This window comes from Canis lupus, chromosome 16, assembly GCF_048164855.1.
Source record: "Canis lupus baileyi chromosome 16, mCanLup2.hap1, whole genome shotgun sequence".
NCBI classification, from domain to species: domain Eukaryota; kingdom Metazoa; phylum Chordata; class Mammalia; order Carnivora; family Canidae; genus Canis; species Canis lupus.
The window spans coordinates 8,340,344-8,366,005 of record NC_132853.1 but is presented as its reverse complement, the minus strand read 5'-3'; the positions used below and the strand labels follow the sequence as shown (position 1 = coordinate 8,366,005).

General features: G+C 47.8%; 1 protein-coding gene across 9 annotated transcripts in view; it reads right to left on the bottom strand.

Annotated features, from left to right (window-relative positions):
• Positions 1–25,662, bottom strand: part of PRRC2B (proline rich coiled-coil 2B) — a 92,262-nt gene extending 66,600 nt beyond the window's left edge. For 8 of the 9 annotated variants that reach the window (XM_072778383.1, XM_072778388.1, XM_072778385.1 and 5 more), the window contains exon 1: positions 25,507–25,662. The gene's annotated coding sequence lies outside the window, so the exon portion shown is untranslated. Of the gene's footprint in view, positions 1–11,457; positions 11,535–25,506 lie in introns of those variants that run through there. The other variant, XM_072778384.1, reaches the window with a different exon arrangement.

The following is a 25,662-nucleotide window of genomic DNA, read 5'->3' as shown; positions in this document are numbered from 1 at the left end:
TGAAGGCCAATGCTTAACGGAATGAGCCACCCAGGCTCCCCTACATTTGCACTGTTTTAAGTCACTGGATTTATGGTAACTGGTTACAACAACAGAAAATACACTCATTCAGTAGGCTTTTATCAGGCACTACCATGCTCCCAGCACTGAGCTCGGCCTGGGATGCAGCAGAAAAACCTGGAACAAATGGGATCCACTCTCCTAAGAACTTAGAATTGTGTCTAAGGCTGTTAATTGGTCAACAGCTGTTGCTTGACCCCAAGGAGAAGTCCAACCATTCAGCAAATGCTATCTGAGTGCCTACTAGGTTCAGGTGAAATGCTTCCCACCCCTGGCAACCAGCGTGCCTCGGGGAAGCCAGAACAGGACACACACTGTACATGCAATTTTGGGAAGTGCCCCCTCCTTCTACTTTTTTTTTTTTAATTTTTTTTAATTTATTTATGATAGGCACACAGTGAGAGAGAGAGAGGCAGAGACACAGGCAGAGGGAGAAGCAGGCTCCATGCACCGGGAGCCCGATGTGGGATTTGATCCCGGGTCTCCAGGATCGCGCCCTGGGCCAAAGGCAGGCGCCAAACTGCTGCGCCACCCAGGGATCCCTCCTTCTACTTTTTAACCAAGTTTTGCACCTGTTGGCGGATTACTGGCCTCCCTTGCCCTCAGTTTCCCTGTCTACAGAATTGAGGGGCCAAAGCAAGATTTCACAAGTCCCAGCCACTTCTAAAACTCAAACAACGTCAGCATTAACACCTCAGAGCCACAGAATTACAGATGATTTATTGTCAAAGTAGCCACCTCTTACCATTCATCCAGGACTGGATTCTCTATTCCCACCTAAACCTGGGATGCTAACAGGCAACTCAACAGAGCCACAGTTGCTGTGGAAACAGCATCTGTGGGGGAGGGGCCGCACACTTTTCACTTTAATGCCCCTCGATAGGACAGGACAGAGGGAGGAGCTTCCAGCCTCAGTTTCCTTTAGAACAGGAGTCCACAAGTTACTGTCTGCCCTAAGAAGAATATGCAGCAGAGCCCTAAAGGGCCTACAAAGCACAGACTACTTACTACCTGGCCCTTTACAAAGTAAGATTATAGACACTGGCCTTAGAGCATCAACATTTCTTTCACTAAGCCAGATTTTACTGGACACAAATATACTCATTCGGGTATCCCCAACTACACACATCTCCAGTGAAACAGTGCCAATCCTTGGGGTCTAGCCCAGCCTTACACCCACCTGGCTACAATGCTTGCCCCTTGTTTTTCACAAACATCAGGCCAGGAACACTAACTGTTAGGAGCAGTTTGAACAGCTCACAGGTATCTCCTGAGTTTCTACCAGACACACACACGCACATGCCCACGCGCACACACAATGCTTCACTGGTCTCATCAGATGGCAGAAAAGTGCAGGCAATTATGTGAGTGTGTGGGGCACTTGGGTGGCTCAGTGGTTGAACATCTGCCTTCGGCTCAGGGCATGATCCCAGGGTCCTGGGATTGAGTCCTGCATAGGGCTCCCCGCAGGGAGCCTGCTTCTCCCTCTGCCTGTGTCTCTGCCTCTCTGTGTCTCTCATGAACAAATAAATAAAATCTTTTTTTTTTTTAATTATGTGGGTGTGAATCATGAAGCCGGGCAAGAGGAGAGAACACGTTTCTAGTGGGTCAGAGGCGTGTTCATTCACACCTGACTTACACCTGGATCCATGGGACAAGTACTGGCTGAGGAACACCAGGTCCTTGCAGACGTGCACAGACCAAGCTTGGCTTGTGGCCACAGCTTTCTCTCCCTTTTGTAGGTAACAATCAATTTTTTTCCCAAATAACACCTAATTTGTATCCTGAGTATGACATACATAGCAGAAACAGCCAAAGGTGCCGCGCTGGCAGGGGTCCTGGGCCCACCCCCCACGTGGTAATCCCACTCTTTCCCACAGCAGCCACTCTGAGGCTTGGCAGGGAGGCAGGCCAGAGAAGCCAGGAGCATTCTGAAAAGGGCTGGCCTGAACGAAAAGATCACCATTAGGCAGAAGAAAGAAGGCCAAGAACGCACTGAAGACAGCTTTGTGTTACAAAGAAAAGGTCATTTAAAAACAAATGCAGGTCTGCATATTCTAGCAAGTCCGCTAAAGATGCACTCTGAGGGGCCCTGAGGGGGGTTTGCTGGAACAAAAACAACCACAGAGGCAACCTAACATCCAAGCCCCGCCCCTCCAACCAGCAGCCCCGCCTGTCACACAGGTGACTGAGCCTGCCCCTCATCTGCTTGCCAGAGGGAAAACCTCCCCCCACTCATCTTATCAAAAGCCCTTTCAGAGGACAGGATTAATCTCACTCTGCCTGGGTTCGGGCCAATGTCAGACGCCCACCTGGCCAGGTGATCTGGGCAGGCCTATAAAGCACCAGGGAAGCACCGCAGCCATACATCCCACATCCGCTCCTGAGAGCCAGGCACCCTGCTGAGCACCCACGTGCCCTCGCTTCCGGAAGATGCTACTGCCATCACCCTGCTTTACAGAGGACGCCAAGGTGTAGTCCAGACAGAGAAGTAAATTGTCCCAGGTCATGAGACTACAAGACATCAACCCTCTGGACCTGGACACACCACCAACACTGAGAAAGGGCCTATCGTGTGCTCCCACTCCGGCCCTGCTCCCCCAGTGCAGTCACTGAGTGAAGACTCATGATCCTCTAGAACAGTGAGGCACAAACAGAAGCCCTCAACCCAAGGTGAAGGAGGAACAAAAGGGAAATGTCTCTGTATAGAAGGAATGGAAAGATCCCACTGTACACAAAACATATCAAAAAGCATGATCCGACAGGAATGGAAACTGAGAGCAGGCTGGATAAATACTCGAGAAAACCACCAGAGGGGCCAGAAAGCATGCAGTCACTAGTCAGTATACTTGTTAAGTCTCAGTCAAACATGAAGAAGCAGTGCCACAAAATCCAGGGACAAGATCAAGAAATAATTCCACCTTTCACCAACATCCCAACATCTGGCAAAAAAGAACTTAAATTTACAGGAGGCCCCACACCCCCCTACTTCAAATTCTCAGACACTTACCATTATGAGTGCCTAGAATGTAGTGTCAACAGAGACTCTATCCCTCTATCCCGTGTTTCACAGAACACGTTTTCTGTGAAAGGACAGATAGGTTCAGCTTTGTGGGCCGAGGACCCCACCTCAATTGCCCCAAGTCCGCCACGGCAGCACAGAAGCAATCATGGACAACACCAACAAAAGGTCAAGCTGTGTTCCAATAAAACTTTATTTTCTTAAAGATTTATTTATTTATTTATGATAGACATATATATATAGAGAGAGAGAGGCAGAGACACAGGAGGAGGGAGAAGCAGGCCCCATGCCGGGAGCCCGTGGGACTCCAGGATTGCGCCCTGGGCCAAAGTCAGGCGCTAAACCGCTTAGCCACCCAGGGATCCCCCCAATAAAACTTTATTTACAAAAACAGGAGGCAGGTGGATTTGGGGCTGCAGTTTGCTGACCCTTGGTCTAAAGGAAAATGATACGTTACAGTAAGATGAATTCTAGCAAAAGAGGTTCACATATGCATTAGGATGGAGCAGGAGCTGGGAGGGTCCTAGCTGGGTTGTGCAGGGGAACTCCTGCTGCCTCCCTTAGCAACAGCAAGGGCCAAACATTCTGCACAACTCCAGCTTTCAGAGGCTCCCTACAGGGCAGCAGTCAGAAAAGCAGGGACTGGTACTTCTGTACCCACCAGCTGGGAGGGCCCCTGGCTGTAAGGAGTGGGTTTGGGGGCTGTCTGCAAAGCGGGAGCCTGGGCCTTATCCAGTGCTTCCACCTGCAGGCCGGTAAGCTGTGAGGGGTGGCTGCAGACTACAGCATAACCCTGAGAGCAAGCTGCTTGAAAAGAAAGTCAGAGGAACAATAAGAGGATGATAATGGAGTTTCCTGTCCCCATGTTTGTAGCCACCACCAGAAAAGACACCCCCCCCATCCCCAGACAGCACATTCAGGAAGCAACAGAAATTAAAGATAAGAAACAGGGACCAAAGCATTTCCCCAGCCTCCTCCTCTGCACACTTGGGCTTATAAGCCCCATCCTGACTCCCTGGACCACACACAGGCTCAGCTCTCCCTCCACCAGGGCCTAGCCAGAGCAGGAGCCCCTGCTATCACACCTTTATCATGATCTCACTGTGCCACAGACAAGCCCAAGCCTCCAGCCCACCATATTGGCCCCAAACAGCCCACTCATCTCATCCTCACCCCCACCAGTCTCATCTCTCCAAAACACGCGGGGTTTGCACAGCCCCACGCTGGCTGTGACATTAGGCCCGTTTCCCCGTGGATTAAACAGAGATGAACATACTATTACCTACCTCCCAGGCCCGACGTCAGGAATAAATGAGAGAAGGAACACAGCACACGTGACCCAGTGCTTGTGTGCCCTTAGAAGGTTCTTGGCCAAAGGCAACTGTCACTCTAGCTCCGCACCAGCTCATCTCTCAGGCTGCCCAGCTCCACCATCAGCCTTGCATATGGCACTCAACCCTCGGGATGCCTGTGTAAGCAGCGAAGCCTTCATCTTCCCCACCACTAGGTGCCCAGGGGCCCAGGTGCTGGCACGCCTGGCACCTCTTCCCCTCCTCCTATGACCCAGGGACCTGTCCCCACTCTGGTGCATGAAGGCTAAAGGGCCCCAATACAGAGTGCGGGCCTTCAAAACCACCAAGAGAAATCTGTTAAATGTTAAGGATCTGTTGGTGGACCCCTCCTTCACCCCCATTATGAATTCTCAGAAGACAGAGATACACTTTAACTCCCAGGAAACCGTCTTGAGATAAATAACTCCTATATTCTGTGGCTACGTTTTCAACAAGATAAAAACTGCTGTGGCTTCAGAGTTTCCCACCTCAGGGCAGCAAGCATGGGTATTCGCTGCAATCACACACTGGTGTTACAACAGGCAGCTTCAAGGAGGGGGTATTCCTAGCTCCACTTCATTGTTCATCCATAACATTCTTCAGTAACAAAAGGAACATAAGCTTGATAGAAGCTTAAAAAAAAATACAGAAAGTCGTCACAGTCGACCAGCTCCCGGGTACCCCAGCAGGTCTGCGTTTGCCAGCACAAGTCCCTACACTCAGGGCCACCTGCCTCCTGCTCCTCTGTTTTACTCTGCTTTTGTTGTCTATTTCCAAAGAGTTCGACAATGAAGGTCATAAAACGCTATTAACTAAATTCTAAACTGATGTGCTATGTGCTTAACAAAATTATAAAAATGATTCTAAGGAAAGCTTCCAGAGGGCTGCTGGCAGGCCAAGCACAGGCACGCAAAGGATGAGTCCCAGCACTGACTTTGTTTACACCCAGAGCCTTCCCAAAGGAATGACATCACTGTAAGGGCTAGAGTTGGGCTAGCAGAGGGAGGATGGCTGGGCAGGAAGTGTCAGTCTTAGCCCAGTGGAAAGCATTCCTTCCACCTCCCAAAGCCAGCGTCCTCACAAACCCACTGCTACACACATACAAGAGGGTGGAGGGACAAAAGCTGGTTCTGACAACTGCCAAAAAGCGGCCACCACCAATGCCGAAATGCAAGGCTGCCCCTTGGTGGCCTCTGGGGCGAAGCCTCGCCACCCCCTCTTGCAGGCAGTGGCTCTCTACAGACACACAAGGAAATACCACCTCAGCCACTTCCGTTTGCTCTTTTACACACAGGGACAGAAAGTTTACTTGAACAGGCTGTGGGAGGACTAGAAAAGGTGGTCACAAGGTGTGACACAAACACCGCTTGTTGTACTGGAGGTAGTGGTTACTGCCCTGCCAACCCTCCTTTCAGTGCTCAGCCTCCCCCTGCAGCCCCTGCAGCTTCCAGCTCCCAGCCTTCTCAAGGGGCCTGGAGGGGCGTCCAAGGACAGAGTTCACTCCCCATATATGCAAGGAGGTGGGGACAAATGGCCAAGCTTCCCAACCCACCCTTTCTTCTGGGCCTTGCAACAGTCTGCAGACACTGTAACAAATAGTAGCACTCAATGCTTGACACAAAAACATAAGCACTGTGGATGGGGGGAGGGGTGCGCAAAGCAGCAGCAGAGCTGTGTAACTGACAAATACATACCTACTATTCAAACACACAAATGTTACTGTGTATCCACCTATACATGCACACACATCCCTTAGTTCAATTCCCTTTGATTCAAGAAATGCTATTTAGGATGCAGGGGTGTTCTGGTTAAACAAGGCAAAAGGACTACCAGCATTTATAGCTCACTCTTCCAACATCCCCTAAAATGAAAATAAACAACAAAGGGCACCCAAAAGTCAAGGACAATTTTGGCAGACAAGGAATAGTCAGTGGAAACAGATCTCACAGACTGAAGGATCCTACAAACAGGACTGGAGAGAGCTCAGGAGGCCCTGAGAGGGGGTGGGTACTTCTTACTGGGATTTAACCATGGGAGGGTTTCTTGCAAGATCCCCTCCCACTCTGGATAAATTAAACAAGGTAAGTCTAGACTTGACTTGAGAAGCCAGGATCCAAGGGGGTGGGGGTGAGGAAAAAAGCTAAAAAAAAAAAAAAAAAGCCTGGTGAAAACCTGAATCACAACTCCTAAGCAAGCCTGGGTCCCCCTCTGCCATCAGCCTCACTGCCAGGTGGCAGACAAACATACTCAGTCCCTCTCTCAGCACCCCTGGCAAAGACCAAGGAGTCTTCTCTTGTAAACCAATAGACACAAACACCTGGGGCTCCAGAAAAACAGGCAGCCTCCCTCCCACTTACCCTATAGGGAAGAGCTCCCCCACTGACCCACCCACTCAGGACCCAACCGGCTGCAGATATGCCCATGACCACAAACATCCAAAAGCCTTCAGCGAGAAGGCAGATACCAAAAACAGAGACAAATAAAAGAATCAGGAACCAAAGATTTTTAAAAAGTAAAGTAACATAAAATCAGGATTCTCAGAAAATTAAGAGAAGATACTACACCTATGCAACAGAAACAAGACTTTTTCTTTTCCAAGGGGCAATCAGAAAAAGCCCTAGGAAGTACTAAATATATGATAGGCCAAAACCCACTATTTCACATTAATCATGAGAAAAATATCAGACAAATCTCACTGGAGAGACATTCTAGAAAATACTGGGCCAGTACTCCTCAAAATTTGTCAAGGTCAACAGAAACAAGGAAAATCCGGTAACTGTCAATCTGGAGGAAACCAAGGAGGCATGGCAACTAAATGTGGTATCTTGGAACAGAAAAGCACTTACGGGGCAGCCCAGGTGGCTCGGAAACCACCTTCAGCCCAGGGCCTGATCCTGGAGACCCAAGATCGAGTCCTACGTCAGGCTCCCTGCATGGAGCCTGCTTCTCCCTCTGTGCCCTCCCCTGCCTCTCTGTCTCTCATGAATAAATAAATAAATCTTTAAAAAACAAAAGAAAAGCACTTAAGGTAAAAAAAAAAAAGAGAGAGAGAAAAATAACCTGAATAAAGTATAGACTTCTGTTAACAACAATGTATCAGTGTTCATTACTTAGTTGGGACAAAGTATCATACTAACATTAGAACTTTGTAACAGGGGAAGCAGCAAGGTATACAGACACTTAAACTTAGTTTTCCTATAAATCCAAACTATTCTAAATGTTTTCATTTTAATTTCAACAGAAGAAATGAAAGATCAAGAAAAGCTCAGAAAAAATAACAAGGAGTTGAATGCTGGTATCCCCTCCCCCACCCCAAAATTAAAGGGTGAACCAGGAATCTAACTAGGAGTGATGGAAACGGAGGGGGAAATTTCATCAAATGAAAAAGAACATGAAAAATCCCCCAGAGGTGAGTACCCAAGCTTGCAAGGGCCCACCTAGTGCTCAGAATAATGGATACAAAAAGAACAAAGTACATTAGGGATAAAGAGAAGAACCCAAAAGCTTATGAAAGCGCCCTGCACACGGGTGCTCACACACACACACACACACACACACACACACACACACACACACAAAGTCCAGGGAGGAACAATCAGAATGGCAATGAGGTCTCAAAAGCAACAATGAGGCATTTCTGCACTTCTCACCAACATCTTTCCCCTCCCTGGATAATGATTTTCAATCTAGAGTTTAATACTCAACTGACCAAGTCAAGTGTAGGAATAGAAGACAGCTGCAGACTCACATATGGGAGGACTAAAAACATACACCCTCTCAGAAAGTTGCAGAATATACACAGATGAGAGCAATCCAACACAGAGGCAAATGTCTCCCTTCCTCCTTCCTAGAGGAAGTGATCTCGTTCTTCCCCCAGCACCCTGAGGGCTCCCCCACACCCACCTGGGTCTATGAGAAACCCATTCCCCCTGCGGTCCCTTGGCCCAGCAAGGCTATATGACCCACCCAGACAAAGATGCCTCTTAATGACAACATGGCACACTGGACCGACCAACCAACTGGAAACCTGCCCTCCTCTGGACTTCCACATACCTGAGGCAATAATGTCCTCATTGTTTAAGGAAGCTTAAGATAGCTGCAGTTACTTGATGTTCCAACTGCCCAACTGAAACATGCATGGGATCCAGGAAACAAGGGATCCAACACAGAGGGAAGAAGCCCCAGAAATGACAACAAAAGACAGCCCAAGACGGCCTCTGTACAACAGGCAAGAGAGCAGCCTGTCCTGATGAGAGGACACAGGCTCCAGGGGGTAAACAGACTCACAGATTAATGTATTTGGGCAATTAGAAAATTGTGTTTGGGGCAGCCTGGGTGGCTCAGCGCCGCCTTCAGCCCAGAGCGTGACCCTGGAGACCCAGGATCAAGTCCCACCTCAGGCTCCCTGCATGGAGCCTGCTTCTCCCTCTGCCTGTGTGTGTGTGTGTGTATGTGTGTGTGTGTGTGTGCGTGTCTCATGAATAGATAAATAAAAGCTTAAAAAAAAAGAATGAGGGATCCCTGGGTGGCGCAGCGGTTTGGCGCCTGCCTCTGGCCCAGGGCGCGATCCTGGAGACCCAGGATCGAATCCCACGTCGGGCTCCCGGTGCATGGAGCCTGCTTCTCCCTCTGCCTGTGTCTCTGCCTCTCTCTCTCTCTGTGTGACTATCATAAATAAATTAAAAAAAAAAAAAAAAAAAGAATGAAAGAAAATTGTGTTTGTAAAAAAAGGAGAGGATACAGGTTTTAATGCCATTCAATTTATCAATTTATATGTTTTGGTCATGTCTTCTATGTTCCACTTAAAGAACTGTGTTTTACCTGAGATCGTAAAGATATTCCATTTTCTTCTACAAGCTTTACTGTCTCATCTTTCATGGTTAGCTCTCATCATCCATGTAAACATGATTCTGGATGTGATTTGAGGCATAAGACTCATCATCCCAGTGCCTTTTTTGAAAAGGCCATCTTTTCCCTTTGTCATGTGGCACCTTTGTCATAAACTGACTACTTTGGTGAAATTGGTTTCAAGATCTTTGTTCTATTCTATCAGCCTATTGTCTATTCTTTTGAAGACAATGAGCTGTCTTCTTGACCACAGCTTTTATGAAGTCTGGAGACATCTAGTACAGTAAGTCCTTCAGCTTTGTTCTTCCTCAAGAATGCTTGGGTTATTCTTGGCTCTTTCCATTTTCATATAAATTTCAGAATCAGCTTGTCAATTTCCAAACAAAACAATAAAAGGAAAGCCTACTGGAATTTTGAATGGAATTACATGGAAGCCAGAGTTCAAATGCAGGAGAACTGACATCATTACAAGGCCATACTCCCCAGTGTTGGTGAGTAAGGCAAGGAAAACTCTCCCCCACTGCCAGTGGACATGCCAATTGGTAAAATCACTGGAAAACTGGCAGCTGTCTGCTGAAGTTGAACATGTGCCGACCCTGCGACCCAACCATTCCATTCTAGGTCTGTACCCAACAGCACAAGTACATCTACACATCCAGGGATGTGTGTACAAATATTAACAGCAACGCTACGTGTAAGAGCTCAAAATGGACACTAACGCAAGCCAAAAGCCTACCACCACTAGAACAAATCAATATTATATCCACATAACAGAAAATTATTCAACAATGAGTATAAACAAACACACAACTATGCAGATGAAACTCACAGGTACAATGTTGAATCAAAGCAGCATATACAAGAAGCAGAACACAGAATCATTTTATAAGGGTCACAAGGCAATCCATAATGAAAACACTGACTGGCAGGAACCTACTACACACAGAGTAACTTCAAAGGGAGGGGTGGGAATCATTGCAAGTAGAAAACACTGGGGGAAAAATCTCTACACCTTGGTGGATCAAGCCAACTCAAAATAGAAAACAGAGGATCTGATTGAGGTAGATCAGCAAACATGTTCAAAAAGTGACTATGGGGGGTGCCTGGGTGGCTCAGTGGGTTGGGCATCTGCCTTCAGCTCAGCTTGTTCCTAAAGGTCCTGGGATCCAGCCTCACATCGAGCTCTCTGTTCAGTGGAGGGCCTGCTTCTCCCTCTCCCTCTGCCTGCCACTCTGCCTACTTGTGCTCTCTTCTCTGTCAAATAAATAAATATATATTTTTTTTAAAAGTGACTATGGACACCCCGCTGGTTCAGTCAGCAGAGCATATGACTCTTGATCCCTGGGTCATGAGTTCAAGCCTTGCAGTAGAGTTAGAGATTACTTTAAAATCTTTACCCCCACACACAAAAAAAAGTCACAAAATATGAAACTTTAAGGAAACACCCAAATTCTGAAAAGCAAAAATCTCTGACCACAGTGCAGTAAAACAAGACATAATGAAAGCAGAAGTAAAAAATAACCCGACTGGTTGGAAAACTTAAAAATCTCTCTTAAAAATTTTTTTGAATCAAAAGGAAATTCAAAAGTATCACTGCAGAATATCTAGAAAAGTAAGAGAGAAACGAACACTACGCATCAAAACTTGTAAAACAAAGGCAAATTTGTACTCAGAACATTTAACAATCTTTTTTTTTTTTTAAGGATTTTATTTATTGGAGAGCGAGCATGCACAGAAGCAGGGAGGAGGGTCAGAGGAAGGAGAAGCAGACTCCCCACTGAGAAGGGAGGCCAATGCCAGGCTTGATCAGAGGACCTGAGATCAGGACCAGAGCTGAAGGTAGACACTTCACTAACTGAGCCACCCAGGCACCCCAGCATTTAGCAATCTAAAAACCTTAAATTTCTTAACAGTATCCAGTTCTAGAAGTTAGAAAAAAGACATGATGGGGCTGCCTGGGTATCACAGTCAGTTAAGCGATTGTCTTTTGGTTTTAGCTCAGGTCATGATCTCAGGGTCCTGGGATCAAGCCCTGGTTGGGGCTCACCACTAACAGTGGAACCTGCTTGGCATTCTCTCTCCCCCTCTGCCTCCAACCCTCTCTCCCTCTACAAAAGAAAGAAAAAAGACATGGCTAAATGCAGAGGGAAACAGAAACAGGGGGATACCTGGGTGGCTCAGCAGTTTAGCACCCACCTTTAGCTCAGGTCATGATCCTGGAGTCCCAGGATCGAGTCCCACATTGGGCTCCCTGCATGGAGTCTGCTTCTCCCTCTGCCTGTGTCTCTGTCTCTCTCTCTCTCTCTCATGAATAAATAAAAACATAAAGATAAAAATAATAAAATAAATTTATAAAAAGAAACAATACATTTAAAAAGCCAAAAGTAACTCAATGGATTTAATGACTACATTTGAATAAAGCAGAATTAAAGATAGTTCTTTGAACCAAGAAATAAAATAGATAAACCACCAAGAGAAAGGTATGTGTATCTCATTTTACAGACAAGACACTAAGTCCAAGAGGTTCAAAGACTGGCCCAAGGTCAGTTGCCCACTACCAACAAGTTAGGGCGTTGTAACACCTAAGCTTGAACCCAGGGCAGCCTGCCATCCAGGTCTGCTCCAAAGTGCGGGCAGTCAATGGTCCCCAGAGAATGACCACGTGGTCACCAGAATACAATGCCCACAGTACTCCTGGGCTCTGCCAGTACTCCTGAGGCCATGGTGAGTGTGGGGGCCAAGTGTGGCCTGAGGTGGAGTCTGGGCAGGCACCACATCAATGAGGGAGTCTAAGAGTCCTAGGGCCCCAGAAGGTATGGCAGCTCCAGGCTCCTCATCCACAGGGGTCTGTCTTGAGTCTCCAAGCCACAGTATATGCTGGATGTTTTCTGTGATCCTTGTCATCACTCCTGACCAACTTAAACTGTTACGGGTCCTTTCTTCATGGGCCATGGGGTCAATTCCTATACACCCAGCTCTCAGGTGTCGGCTGAAGCCTACCAAGGACTCTGGCTAGAAATCTCCTAGCAATTTGCAGAATTCCTGGCCTAACTTATCTTTTGAAAATGCAGTTAATTTAACAACAAAAAAGACAATTTGGAGATGGGCAGTTGGATAGACATGTGACACGCAGGCCTCTCCCCCCAGGGTCAAAACTTAACAGGGACCTGGCAAATCAAAGGAATACACAACACACATACCTGTACTTCAGTTTCTCCTTCCTTTTCCACCACCAGACAGAGAGTGATAGCCAGTGAACAGCACTTTGCAAATGCCACCAAAATCTAGGTTCTTTATTGTAAAATCTGATATAGCAGAGAACAGAACTGGAGACGGCATTTTTATCGGATTGTTCTTTCTAACCGGATCAACAAAACAGTTTCCGAGGGCCACTGACAGATGCACAGAAACACATGACTAGCTCGGGTAGATGCCTGTGAACCATCAGGGCCCCAACACCAGGAGCCAGGGCGCTTGGGATGGGGCTGAGCAAAATACAGAGCTTGGCAGAAGCTCCTGCCAGGAAGAGTCAAAAATGTACCAGCTGCCCAGTCCTGGCCCCGACCACGCTCCACGAACATGTATGTGTTTTACATTTATGTGGGTTACCTATGCAACTATTAGATGTTACAAACACACGTTCAGTATGACAAATTCTTTTTTTTTTTTTTAAGATTTTATTTACTTATTCATGAGAGACAGAGAGAGAGAGAGAGAGAGAGAGAGAGGCAGAGTCACAGGCAGAGGGAGAAGCAGGCTCTCTGCAGGGAGCCCAACATGGGACTCAATCCCCGGACTCTAGGATCGCACCCTGAGCCCAAGGTACACACTCAACTGCTGAGCCACCCAGGCGTCCCTCAGTAGGACAAATTCAAAAAACACTAAAGTAGGCAAAGTCAGTCAGTCCAACTCAAAAGGTCATCACAATTAACCTGAATGATATCCTTCAGGCTTTTTCTCAGCTCCCAGAAACCTAGCAGCAGCTGATGGTCTGCCAGTTTTATTGTACCAGTGTGGGAAGTTCCCCGATTACACTACAGCTCACTTTTTCTCTTGGTACAAGAAAATACACACCCATCTACCTCATCCTTTTGAATGCCTACAGAGTAGTTCACTGTTTAGCTGTGCCACATTTACCCATGCCCCCACGGATAGATACGGAAATTATTTCCAGCTGTGTACTACTGCAAATAATGCTACAACCAATATCCCCATGCATACATCGATACATGCCGGGCTAATATTTGTGGACCATCGGACATTTCTCTGAAGCATATTTCTAGTTTGTGCCCAAGGAACTAAATAAAAGGCAGGAGGAGGACCCCAGGCCCTTCCCCAGGTGAAATACACATGAGGCAGATGTCCTCTAGCAGCCAGTGCCCTGGGGATGCAGAAGACAGCCCACTTACAAGATAACAAGGCCTCATCCATCTTCCAACTGTGGCCCTCCTGAGGCCCTCCACCAGGAGGAGGCAGAAAAGAGGCAATGGTGCCTTCCTGACGAGCCCCAAAGAGACACCCTGGCAATGAACCATTCCACCTGGAGGTAATGGTGCCCTTTAATCCAAGCAAGCAAGGAAATAGTTCACCAAGCTGGCTGAATCACTGTCACAACTGCACAGAGGATCCTCCTAACCACTGCAGAAATGGCTGCCCTATCGCCCCCACAAGGTGGCCACAGGTGAAGGAAGAACAGGCCAAGGTCACTCTGTTCTGTGCTGTCTCACTCATCATGTCACATCAACCCAGAGCCAAGCCACAAGCACTAGGGTGTCTGCTTACACAGAGATGGTCCACCAACCACGCAGTCCCCAGAAACCCGCCTTTTTTTTCTTTGACGGAAGTAAATGAAGAAACCCAAATGTGCTGAAGGCAGGGGGGCTGAAAGGGCAAAGTGTTGGTTTAAATGATCTCCAATAAAGCCCAAGGGACTGTACCCCTCCAGAACCCATGGGCTATTGATTCCCCAAGCCTCAGATGCTACAAGAGACCTGGGAAGATTACAGTCGCTGGGCCACCAATCAGTGAAGTAACAAAAAGGAAGAACCCAAAAAGAAGGGACAAGTGTTCCCAGGGGCTCTCACAGGCATGCCAACCTTGTCATTGCAGCACAGATGAAAAGAGGAACAACGTGTGTGCACACTGGAAACACACTTTATTGACTTAGTGTTTACAAGTCTCACAGAGATGTTGACGGAACTCCATTAATGGAACACTGTTCTCACAATACTCCCGGGGCCCTCCCAGCTCCATCTACACACCCCCCACGATTCCTAAAATGCCACCCCCTACCCTAAACAACTCCACATCAGTGTGTGGCCCACCTGGCCCCCCAATTCCCGTGACACCACCGAATCATACAACCTGAAGCTCTCTCTCTGCAGGGCTGCACTCACTGTTTAGATCTACTCTAAGCCATGCCCCATACAGTGTCATGACTCATCCAGGGTGGCAAAGAGCCACAATGGCCTTTTCTTTTATTCCTCAAGAGAACAAGAAAGGACCTCAATGATTATGCTGGGGAACCATATAGAAAATAAAACATCTTGTACTTGCCTATATTTACATTAAGATATACCTATAAGGGTACCTGCTTGGCTCAATCAGTTAAGCATCTGACTCTTGATTTTGGCTCAGGTCATGATCTCAGAGTTGTGAGATGGAGCCCTGCCTGAGCCCTGTGTGGGGCTCTGCCCTGGGTATGAAGCCTGCTTAAGTTTCTCTCTCTTCCTCTCCTCTGCCCTTCCCCAACCCTCTCTCTTTAAAAAAAAAAAAAAAAAAAAAAAAATATATATATATATATATACACCTATAAACATTCATATGCGTAAAGCATTCCCATTAATGGAAGACAAAACTGTTCTCAAGATACCACCCATCTCTTGATCTGAAAAAGGGATAAGTGGGAAGGAAGAAATGACTCATTTCTCTACTTTGTGTATTTCTAGAGTGGATTTTTGTAACAAGCCTGTATTGTTACTGATACAGTGTTTTTAAGGTCTAGGTAAACTGAGCAATACAGAATCAATGTTTTGCACTGTTTCTGAGCTGAGTAGGGGCCACAGTCATAGCAACACACTAAGACGGGATTCATCCCCATCTGACAGGAAACCAAGGCTCAAAAGGGTAAATAGCACTTGTTCAAGCTCCTAGAGCAAGTAGATGTGAGTGAAGGGAATGAACACTCCTGTTTGCCTGATGCCCAGTCAGGAGCAGTCAGGGTTAATAGCCCAGCCAGCTGCAGAGCCTCCCTTGCACCCATCAACTGCCTGAGCACATCCATCTTTATTCTTCAAGACATTTACCTGAAACTCCCCAAGAACAGAACAGACTCAGCCCAAGGCAGCAGCAAATGACCCAACGCCGCAGTGAGGTGGTATTTACCTCGGACAAAGAGAAGGATGGCAGAGAGTGCTCCAATGCATCTGCCCCTCAGGGAGGTCCTTGGTTAAGGTTTCTGAGCTCCTGGAGGTGATGGCAGGGGCTATCTGATTTGGGTCTAAGTCTTCTGCACAGAGCACAGGACTTCGCATGCTATTAGAAACACTAACATCTAGTAAACAAATAAGCCCCAAGTGTATAAGCCTGCCTACTCCAAACCCCTAGGCCCTTGGCTAGTACTGCATCCAGGAACCATTAATAGCTACTGTTTATTGAGAGCCTGCTTGCCTTGTGCCAGGTACCTTATAAACACTTCGGCAGACGACCCATGAATCCTTCCCCAGTTCTAGGAGGAAAGCATTACTACCACATTTTGCAGACAAGAATAACAGAGACTCTGAAAGACTAAATAACCTTAAATCACCCAGCTCACAAGTGGTGGAGCCTGGGTTTGAAGTCAGTGGACCTCAAAGCCAAGGGCTACTCTTCATCAGGAAAGGAGCAGGAGGGGGCAAGGCATGACCACCTCTGCATGTGATTTGTCCCAGTTCAAGCTAACGATAATGACCCTCAAGGGCCATTCCTAATTGTACCTCCACCAGGAACTTTCTCTCACCAGAGCACAAATCCTTCCCAACGTGGCCTCATGAAATACCATCCAGGCATTTTCAGGGGTTTCAACTCTGCTGTTGCTTCACCCAGGAGGTGTGATTTCTGGGAATAATCAGATGAGGAAAGAAAGGCCCTAGAGGTGGAGTGGTTCAGTAGGCTGAGTGGTTCAGCAGATCTGCATGACAGCTATTATCAGGAAATGCAATAGAGGGTTGGCCTCCAAGTAAGTTCCACCCAGTAAGAAATATTAACAGCAACAAAACCACCAAACGCTGCAAAATGGGAGCCTCAGAAACCTCCAGAGACTAGGCCCCAGTGTGTAAAGCCTGGAAGAAAACATCTGTGCCAAGAGGCTACCTGTGCCTCTCTCCACAACCCAATTCTGGCCTTCCCCCAGGGAGATGCCCAGAACAACTCCTGCCTTGGCCACTTCTGTACTGCAAGACCACAGTGAACACTGCTTCCATAAGAAAACCTAAGATCCTTCACGGACTATAGCAAGCCCAGAACACTAACTGCTTCTGATTTGGGAAGTGTGCTCATCTAAAAGGCTATTCATTTAGTAAAGTCGACACAGTCCAGAAACACCCACTCTCGTATACTATTGTTTATAAATTGACACCGTTTTTTGAAGAGGAATTTAGCAGGATTCTTACCCAAATGCTATTCAACTGGAAGAGTCCACGCTGAAGAAACACATGCTATTATACAAATTATATGTTTCTCAAGAAAATTTTGGCAGAATTTTAGCAAAATTGTATAATATCCAAAAATTAGAAATAGCCCAAATGTCCGCCAATAGGAAAGAGGTTAAATCAAGTATATCCACAAAATACCCTCTGCAATCGCTAAAAAAGATGATGTAATACATCTGTATGGACTGTCACAGAGCATACCAAGACACTTTATTAAGAGCAAAGGGAAGCATGCTCTTAAGAATATAAATGCGTGTGTAGGGATAATGTGCACTTTTCTTTTTTCTGGAAGGAATGACAAGAAACTTCTCATTGTGGTTTCTCCTCAGAGAAACTGGAGAAGAGCATGTTACAGCTTAAATTTTCTAACTACTTTTTTTATTTTTCAAGATATTATTTATTTATTTGTTTATTTATTTATTTATTTGAGAGAGACAGCATGAGCAGAAAGGGAGGAGCAGCAGGGAGGGAGAAGCAGACTCCTCACTGAGCAGGGAGCCTGACGAGAGGGTTGATCCCAGGACCCTGAGATCAATGACTTGAGAGGAAGACAGATGCTTCACCGACTGAGCCACCCAGGCGCCCCTCCAACTACTTCATTTTAAAAAATCAACTGGAAAAAAAATAAAATAAAATAAAATAAAATAAAAAATCAACTGGAAATACCTGGGTGGTATTATAAACTATTTTTGGTTTTTTTCCTTCATGTACTTGTAGATTTCTAACAACTTAATCTTAAAAAACACAGAAAATGTGATAGATCTGTATATATTAATACAAAAAAATTCTCTTTTGACACATTTAAAAATGCATGTTGTGGTACAAGAAAAAGTAGTGTGATCCTTTTTTTTTTTTTTTTTTTTTTTTTTGTGATCCCATTTTTGTTTTTTAAAAGCCTACCTACAAAGGGCTGTATTTATACATGCATTCAGAGTCTGGGAGGAGAAACACACCGAATTGTAAACAGTAGTTACTGCCTGGGAAGCTGGAGGGAAGAGCTTTCATTTTTCTTCATACGCTTGCTTTTCTTTTTTTAAATGAGTATGTATACTTTTGCAATTAATTTTATATCAGAAAAAAAATTCCACTTTCTGCTTGAGGACAAGGTCTCCACTGTCCCCAGCTACTTCGGAACACTCAGCCCATTCACCACTAGGGCAGGTCAGCCAGGCGGCAGTGACAGGACCCCTCCCAGACAGGACGATGTTTCCCTACCGCCCAGGACAGAGCGGTTCTTGAAGCTCTGGACAGTATGTAAACAACACCTGCCTAAAAAAGCTCTGGAAGACACAAAGGAGCCGTGGAAAGAGTGCCGGGATGACCTCCTTTTTCCAATTGGTCCTGCAGCAATGCATGCCATCATTCTACACAAAGACATGATCTCGAAAGCACGGTGGGAAAGTCACCCCCGGCTTCCCAGGGCCAAAATCCTACCTACCCTCCCCCAGGCTGGCGACCGGCCACAGCAGAGTACTCACATAACAGGTTCACATCCAAAGGGCTCTGACGCTCCGGAAAGCAGGCTGACCCACAAGCTTTCTACTGCAGCCCACACATTTCTGATTCCGACTTAGAAACACACTCTTAAGGACGCCTGGGTGGCTCAGCAGTAGAGCGTCTGCCTTTGGCTCAGGACTGATCCCGGTCTCCCAGGATCAAGTCCCACACTGGGCTCCCTGCAAGGCACCTGCTTCTCCCTCTCCCTGTGTCTCTGCCTCTCTCTCTCTCTCTCTTATGAATAAATAAACAAAATACTAAAAAGAAAAGAAAAGAAACACTTTTTTTTAAAGATCTCCCTATTTTATTTTTTTAAAGATTTTATTTATTTATTCATGACAGAAAAAGAGACAGGCAGAGGGAGAAACAGGCTCTGTGCAGGGAGCCTGACGTGGGACTCAACCCCGGGGTCTCCAGGATCACACCCTGGGCTGAAGGCAGCTCTAAACTGCTGGGCCACTGGGGCTGCCCCAAGAAACACATTTTTAATACTTCAGGGCTTGGCATACTGTTTACAATGGGTGCTTCTTTTTTTTTTTTTTTTTTTTAAGTTTTTGGGGTTTTTTTAAGCAATCTCTACACCCAACGTGGAGTTCAAACTCACAAGGCTAAGATCCAGAATCACATTTCCACCAACTGAGTCAGCCAGGTAAGGTACCCCAACAGGTGTTGATTCCAAGTCTGCTACATTTTTCCAGAATGCCCTCCCTGACTACCCCACACCCAGGCTGAGTTGGCCTTGGCTCCTCAGTGCACTTCCACGAGAACCTCTTTGGCAGCTCCACCCCTCCTGCATGTGGGCACCCTCCCTGGTCAGACACAGAGCAGAGAGACCAAGGGAAGCAACAGAATTCTGCTTCATGGCCCACACTCTCTCGCTTGCTCCACTGGGGAAAATGTGCCAGTCAATACACAGGCAAAACTGCATTTATGCGTTGTCATTCACTGAGAGACGAACGGATAAACACAGTATGATGTGTGGAACGCAACGTGGAATATTATTCACCAGAAAAAGGAATGGCGTGCTAAGGCCTACTACAGCATGGATGAACTTGGAAACATTATGCTAAGTGAGATAAGCCAGACACAAAAGGGCAAATATTCTATGACTCCACTTACATAAAGACAGACAGACAGACAGCAGACAGTGGTTGCCAGGGGCTGAGGAAAAAGCAATGAGGAGTCAGTGCTTCATGGTACAGAGTTTCAGTTTGGGAAGGGGATATATTTCTGGAGCTGGGTGGCGGTTGCACAACACTGTGAATGTACTTAATGCCACTCAATCCATACACTAAAGATGGCTAAAATGATTAACCTTATGTATATTTTACCACAATAAAATATTTTTTAAAAGCATATCTAAGATAAAGTTGTGAAATCAGGGGCACCTGGGCGGCTCAGTGGTTGAGCATCTGCCTTTGGCTCAGGTTGTGATCCCAGGGTCCTGGGATCAAGCCTTGCATTGGGCTCCCTGCTCAGAGCCTGCTTCTCCTTCTCCCTCTCCCTCCGCCTGCCACCTGCCTATTTGTCTGCTCTCTCTCTGTGTCAAATAAATAAATAAATAAATAAATAAATAAATAAATAAATAAAATCTTTTTAAAAATAAAATAACAATAAAGTTGTGAAATCAGGAGCGCCTGGGTGACTCAGCCAGTTGGGCATGTGACTCTTGGTTTCAGCTCAGGTCATGATCTCAGGGTTGTGAGACTGAGCCCTGCGACAGGCTCTGCACTCCACACAGACGCAGAGTCAGCTTCAGATTCTCTCTCCCTCTCCCTCCCAACTCTACCTCTCTCTCAAATAAATAAATACAATCTAAAGTTGTGAAAAGAACCACAAGTAACAGAGGCAAGGAAATAATCATGGGAGGGTGACGACAAAGTCAGGTTGAGAAGGTCCCACAGGTCTCTTCAAGGAGGTGCTTGCCTTCTCCCCACGGGACCATGAGCTCCCGAGGAAGGCAAGCATGACCTTCACATCTCTGTGTCCCCAGAACAATAAATGTTTAAGTAAAGACACTTGTTCAGACTCAACTCCATACATGGAGTAAGGCCCCAAGCTTCACTAGCAGAGGGCTGAGCCAGGACCGAGATACTCAGAACTTAGTGGCCCAGGAAGGAAGCCACCTGCCTAAAGTCAGAAGTGACAAGGCTGAAGGCAAAAACCCGTACGGTGCCACACAGAACTAAGGGAGGAGCCTGTGTTCTCTCTGCCCTGGAAATGCCACTTGGAGGCATTAATCAGCAACATACACCAAGATTTACATGTGAGAAGACACCCTAAAAATCTCTTTACAAGAGGGAAAAGTGGGTAACAACAATCAAATATCTATCAGAGGACTAAATAAATCGTGGCATGCCATACAAAGAAAGCAATTACACAACCATTAAAATACATTTTCAGGGTGCCTGGCTGGCTCACTTGGCAGAGCATGCGACTCTCGATCTTGGGGATCATGAGTTCAAGCCCCACGTTGGGCATAGAGCTTACTTAAAAATAATAATAAATTTAAAAATGCTCTCAGTAATTTAGGAAATACACTACAACATTAAGAACTATCAACTGGGGGATCCCTGGGTGGCGCAGCGATTTAGCACCTGCCTTTGGCCCAGGGTGCAATCCTGGAGACCCGGGATCGAATCCCACGTCGGGTTCCCAGTGCATGGAGCCTGCTTCTCCCTCTGCCTATGTCTCTGCCTCTCTCTCTCTCTGTGTGACTATCATAAAATAAATAAATAAATAAATAAATAAATAAATAAATAAATAACTATCAACTGCGAAGGATATATGGAATATTTTTCTAATTCTGAAAAAACACACACATAATCAAAGGAAATACACTAGCATTTACTGTCGTTCTCTCTGGATGGCAAGGTTCCAGATTATTTGTATTTTTATCCTTATTCTTTTCAGTATTTTCCTTTTTTTTTTCTTCAGCAAAAATATTACCTTTATGAACAGGGAAAAATGTGCTTACAGGGCCTTCCTCGCACAGTGTCCGGCACATAGCACAGGCCCAAGGAGTATCTGTTGCATGACAGTGACTTACTTCTGAAATCAATAAACAGCGCTTTCTCAACAGCACCAAGAGGAAAAGGCCAATGGTTTTCTTGGAGAAGAGGAAGAAAAGATACAGAGCAGAGCTACAAAACCAGCTGCAGAGGTGGGAGTGGAAGGAAGTCCTCCCAGAGACAATGTGAAGGACCGCCAGCAACTTAGCCAGCAACTTAAGATAGACCTCGTTCTGCCCACAGACACCTCCCTCTGCAGGCAGAGCTTTACAAGCTGGCTCCAGCATCTTACGGCAGCTACCTGGCCCCAAGCTCAGGCCACACGGAAACAAAATCAACAAGTACAGCTAAAAACAACACTCAACCAAGACTTCTGGCTCAAGTCACCAAGGCAAGCCTCCCTCCTAGGGCAGAGATTTCCCACAGGCCAGCCACAGAGAGAGAGAGAGACAATGATCTCTGTATCACCGTTGGCAGAGCCGGGGTCTTAGAGCTCCCAGGTGAGGTGGCCTGGTCCAAATGGCACCTTTTAAGCCTAAAAGCTGGTCATAAACAATTTTATTTCATCAGAAATCTAACCATCTCTCTCATTGCTCTCTCTCCTGAGCACCACAGCCAATGCTTTTATTCCTTTGTCCAAATGACAGACCAAAGGTTCCTAAAAGTCTACAAGCCACCCCCCCCCCGCCAATGGGACTTTCTTAAGAAAGAAATTGAGTTATGACTTGAAAAGCAGACAGTCTAGTTAGCTCTGAACAAGCCATGAGATTTCAGAGCACAAAGCCCAATAGATCTCTGCTGAAAATTTTATTTTTCAAGGGGAGCGTGTTGCTTTAAAATCCAGTGTAGACAGGCCCCATTTAATACCTACTTAACCATAACAAAATATATATACACTTGATAGTAGAGAAACTTCATTATCAAATTCAGAAATAACATGCATTGGCCCACCTGGCCTACTCTGGTTTGAAACTGAAACCAACATAGAAATGATCAATCTTAAATGGTAGAATAATGAGACATAACCAGCATACAGCCATTAGCAACATGAGTCAGTACTTTGTGCAAGCCAAAAAAAAAAAAATAAAAAATCTTTAAAGTACAATAAAATAATCCTTCTTGAAAAAAGAGAACTGAAATTTAAAAGTGGTTGGGGGATGGTGAACAGGCATAACAAAAATCCCTCGGCCAGACCAGGCAAGCAGACCCAGACCAGGCAAGCAGACCGTGCTGGAACAAGTTCGGACTTGCCATTCCTGAAATTCCACTCTCCCAGGGTTTTCTGGCTCTCCCTTCCCAAGCTCTTTACCCATTTGGGCTCCAAGGAGACTAGAGAGGACCTAGGCTGCTGTAGGCAGCACCCTCTCCCACAGTAGCCTGAAACAAGGTCCCTCCATGCAGCCTTAGAGAACTGAAAATTCACAGGTAAACCAACAGCTTGCTGGATAGGGCAGTGCATTCATCTCCTTCCCTAACCAGCTAACAAACAGTCCAGAGCCAGACCCGGCCAGAGTGAGATCAGATAGAAAAGATAGGCCGAGAGGAGGGAAGCTGGGAAAACTGAAAGAGTGGCATGACCCGGCTAAGATGTCTCAGTTCCACAGCCAGTGGACCTGGAGGAGGTTCCAAGGAGGTCTAAAAAAATAGAACACAACAAAACCAAGATGGTCGTGGGAATGCCAAAATGTACCAAAACAAAAGCCTAGTAGTGTGCAGAATCACTATCAGCCCAAGCAGAATGTGTCCAGGGCCATTTACAACAAGCTACAGGTGTGGCCCAGAGCTAACCTGGGTCTCAAGCCCTCACCTTGTGACCAAGACTGGGGTCAGTTTCCCCTGTATTAGCCTCGTCCTTCCTGTGCTCTCCAATAAACACCCTGAGCAGCCTAGCTCTCCGTGGCCATTCAAGTGCTTCAGGCAGGGAATAGTAGTCATGATATAAAAATACTAGTTAGGGATTGAAGATGGGGTGGGGAAGTCACAGTGCCATCAACCAGGAGAACAGGAGAAAAAGATCAGGAATTTGGAGCAAGAACCAGAAAATAAGGCAACCGGCAAAAACAACCTACATTTCCATCACCCTCCTATGGAAAGAAGCAGTTTGCTACAAACTGAATGTGAAGCTCACAAGAGCCCCAACAATACCCAAGTAAGGCATTAATTATTCCCATTTCACAGATGCAGGAGTTGCAGCTTAGAGACTCGCATAAAACCAAAATCCAGGCTCCAGGAGACACTTGCCCAAACAAGCTCCACAGGAGATTATTTGCCATTCCCAAAGGAGAGCAGTCATCCTCAAAAGGCAGGAGTCCCCAGCCTCTGTTTGTTGTTCTCAGTATCTTCCACTGTTCTAGATCTGCCTTAAACCAAGCAGTAGATGTGCCCTGGAAGGGACAAGCACCAAAGACCCAAGGATGGTGACTTACTGCCACACAGGCCAGTTCTGGGGGCTCGAGAGGCTAACTCTCTCCCATACCTGCCTCCCCCAGAGGCCCAGCACTGAATGAGCAAGTGCCCAGAGATGTTCCATCATGCCTCAGCCCAGCACCTGTGGCTTCCACCAGTTGGATCGGGCCAACCCAACGGGTGGCATTGCAGTGGCTCAATTCCATTCCACGGCTTGATAGCAGTTACAGAAACAGCAGAGCAAGAAACAACTATTAAACACTAACTGCATGCCACGCTCTTCTTCTAGGTCTTTCACCATCGCCCTAACCCTGTAAGGTGGACGATGCACTATTGATACCAGTGAAGGCTCTCTGAACCCTAGATGTTCCTGGCAGAAGCAGGACTCACACCCCACAGCCTGGGCCTCCCCAGTCCCTTACAGCACACAGCGCTCACTGTACACAGACAAGGCTAAAAAGGCTGCAGATGGATTTGGAGAAACCGTGCTACGACTTCAAACAGATGGTTGCAAAAACCAAACTGGATCACGTATAAAACCACATAAAATGCATACAAAATCTGAAGGGGGTTAAAAAAAAATTAAAAATCTCTGGGCCAATTTAACTAACCATCCTGGGAACCAAAGGCTTCTAAAGGTCTCTGCCTGGCAGCCATTTAGCAAATGACACAGTCGGGGGAGCCTCCCCAGTCCCTGTTCTCCCCACTTCCCCCAAGCTAACTAACCATTCCCTTGAAAAACACCTCCTCTTCTGGCCTAAAGGTGGGCTCGGACCTCCCACGACATTGAGAAAGCGAGGGAGTAAAAAGAAAACCGCCTTCCCATGCTGTGTAGACAGATCCACTCCGGAGGCCCACGGTTTCAATAGTGCTGCTTCTCACTCAGGAGAAGGGGGGGAAAGAAAAGAGACGAGGGGAGGAAAACAGACACACACACGCACACACACCCCATCTGGCAAGGCCCGAGCAGCGACATCCTGTTTATTATTTAACATTCTCGGCAGCAGAGCGTTAAGGATCGGGAAAATAGCCCGTCGCTCCCGCACGGAAGCCGCGGCGGCTGCGAGCCCCGGCCCCGGCCCCGGCCCCGGCCCCGGCCCCGGCCCCGGCCCCGGCCCCTGCTCCGGCCGCGGGACTCCCGCTCGGGGTGGTGCCGGGCAGGTCGGCCCCGGGAGCCGGGGGGCGCGGGAAGGCCGCTCCGTGCCCTCCAGGGCGGCGGGGCGGGAGGGGAGGGGAGGGGAGGGGAGGGGAGGGATGCGCCCCGGCCAGGCCCCCCCGGCGCCCCCGCCCCGGCCCCGGCCCCCGCCCCGCCCCCCCCGCCCCGGCCGCGCGGCGCCGCTCAACAATGGCGAGCCCGGCCCGGCCGCCCGCCCCCGCCCCCGCCCCCGCCCCCCCCGCCCCGCCCGGCCCCGCGGCCCTCGGCCTGCCCGGGGCCCACGGCGGCGGCGCTCGCGGACGGAGGGCGCCGGGCCCGGCTCGCCGCGGTCGGGCAGCCGCCCCGAGACAAAGCCCGGCCGGGCCGCGCCGCCTCCATCTTCGCGCCCGCCCGCCGCCCGCCGCCCGCCGCCCGCCGCCCGCCGCCCCGGCCCGGCCCGCCCCCGCCCCGCGCCCGCGCCCCCGCCCCGCCCGCCGCCCCGGCCCACCTGGTCTGGTTCCGCGGGCGCGACTGGGCCGGGCGATGGCGGTCGGGCGGCGGCCGGGCGCGGAGGCGGCGGGATGGCGGCGGATTGCGCGGCGGCGGCGCGGCTGCTCGCTCGCTCCCTCGCTCCCTCGCTCCCTCCCTCCCTCCCTCCCCGGGC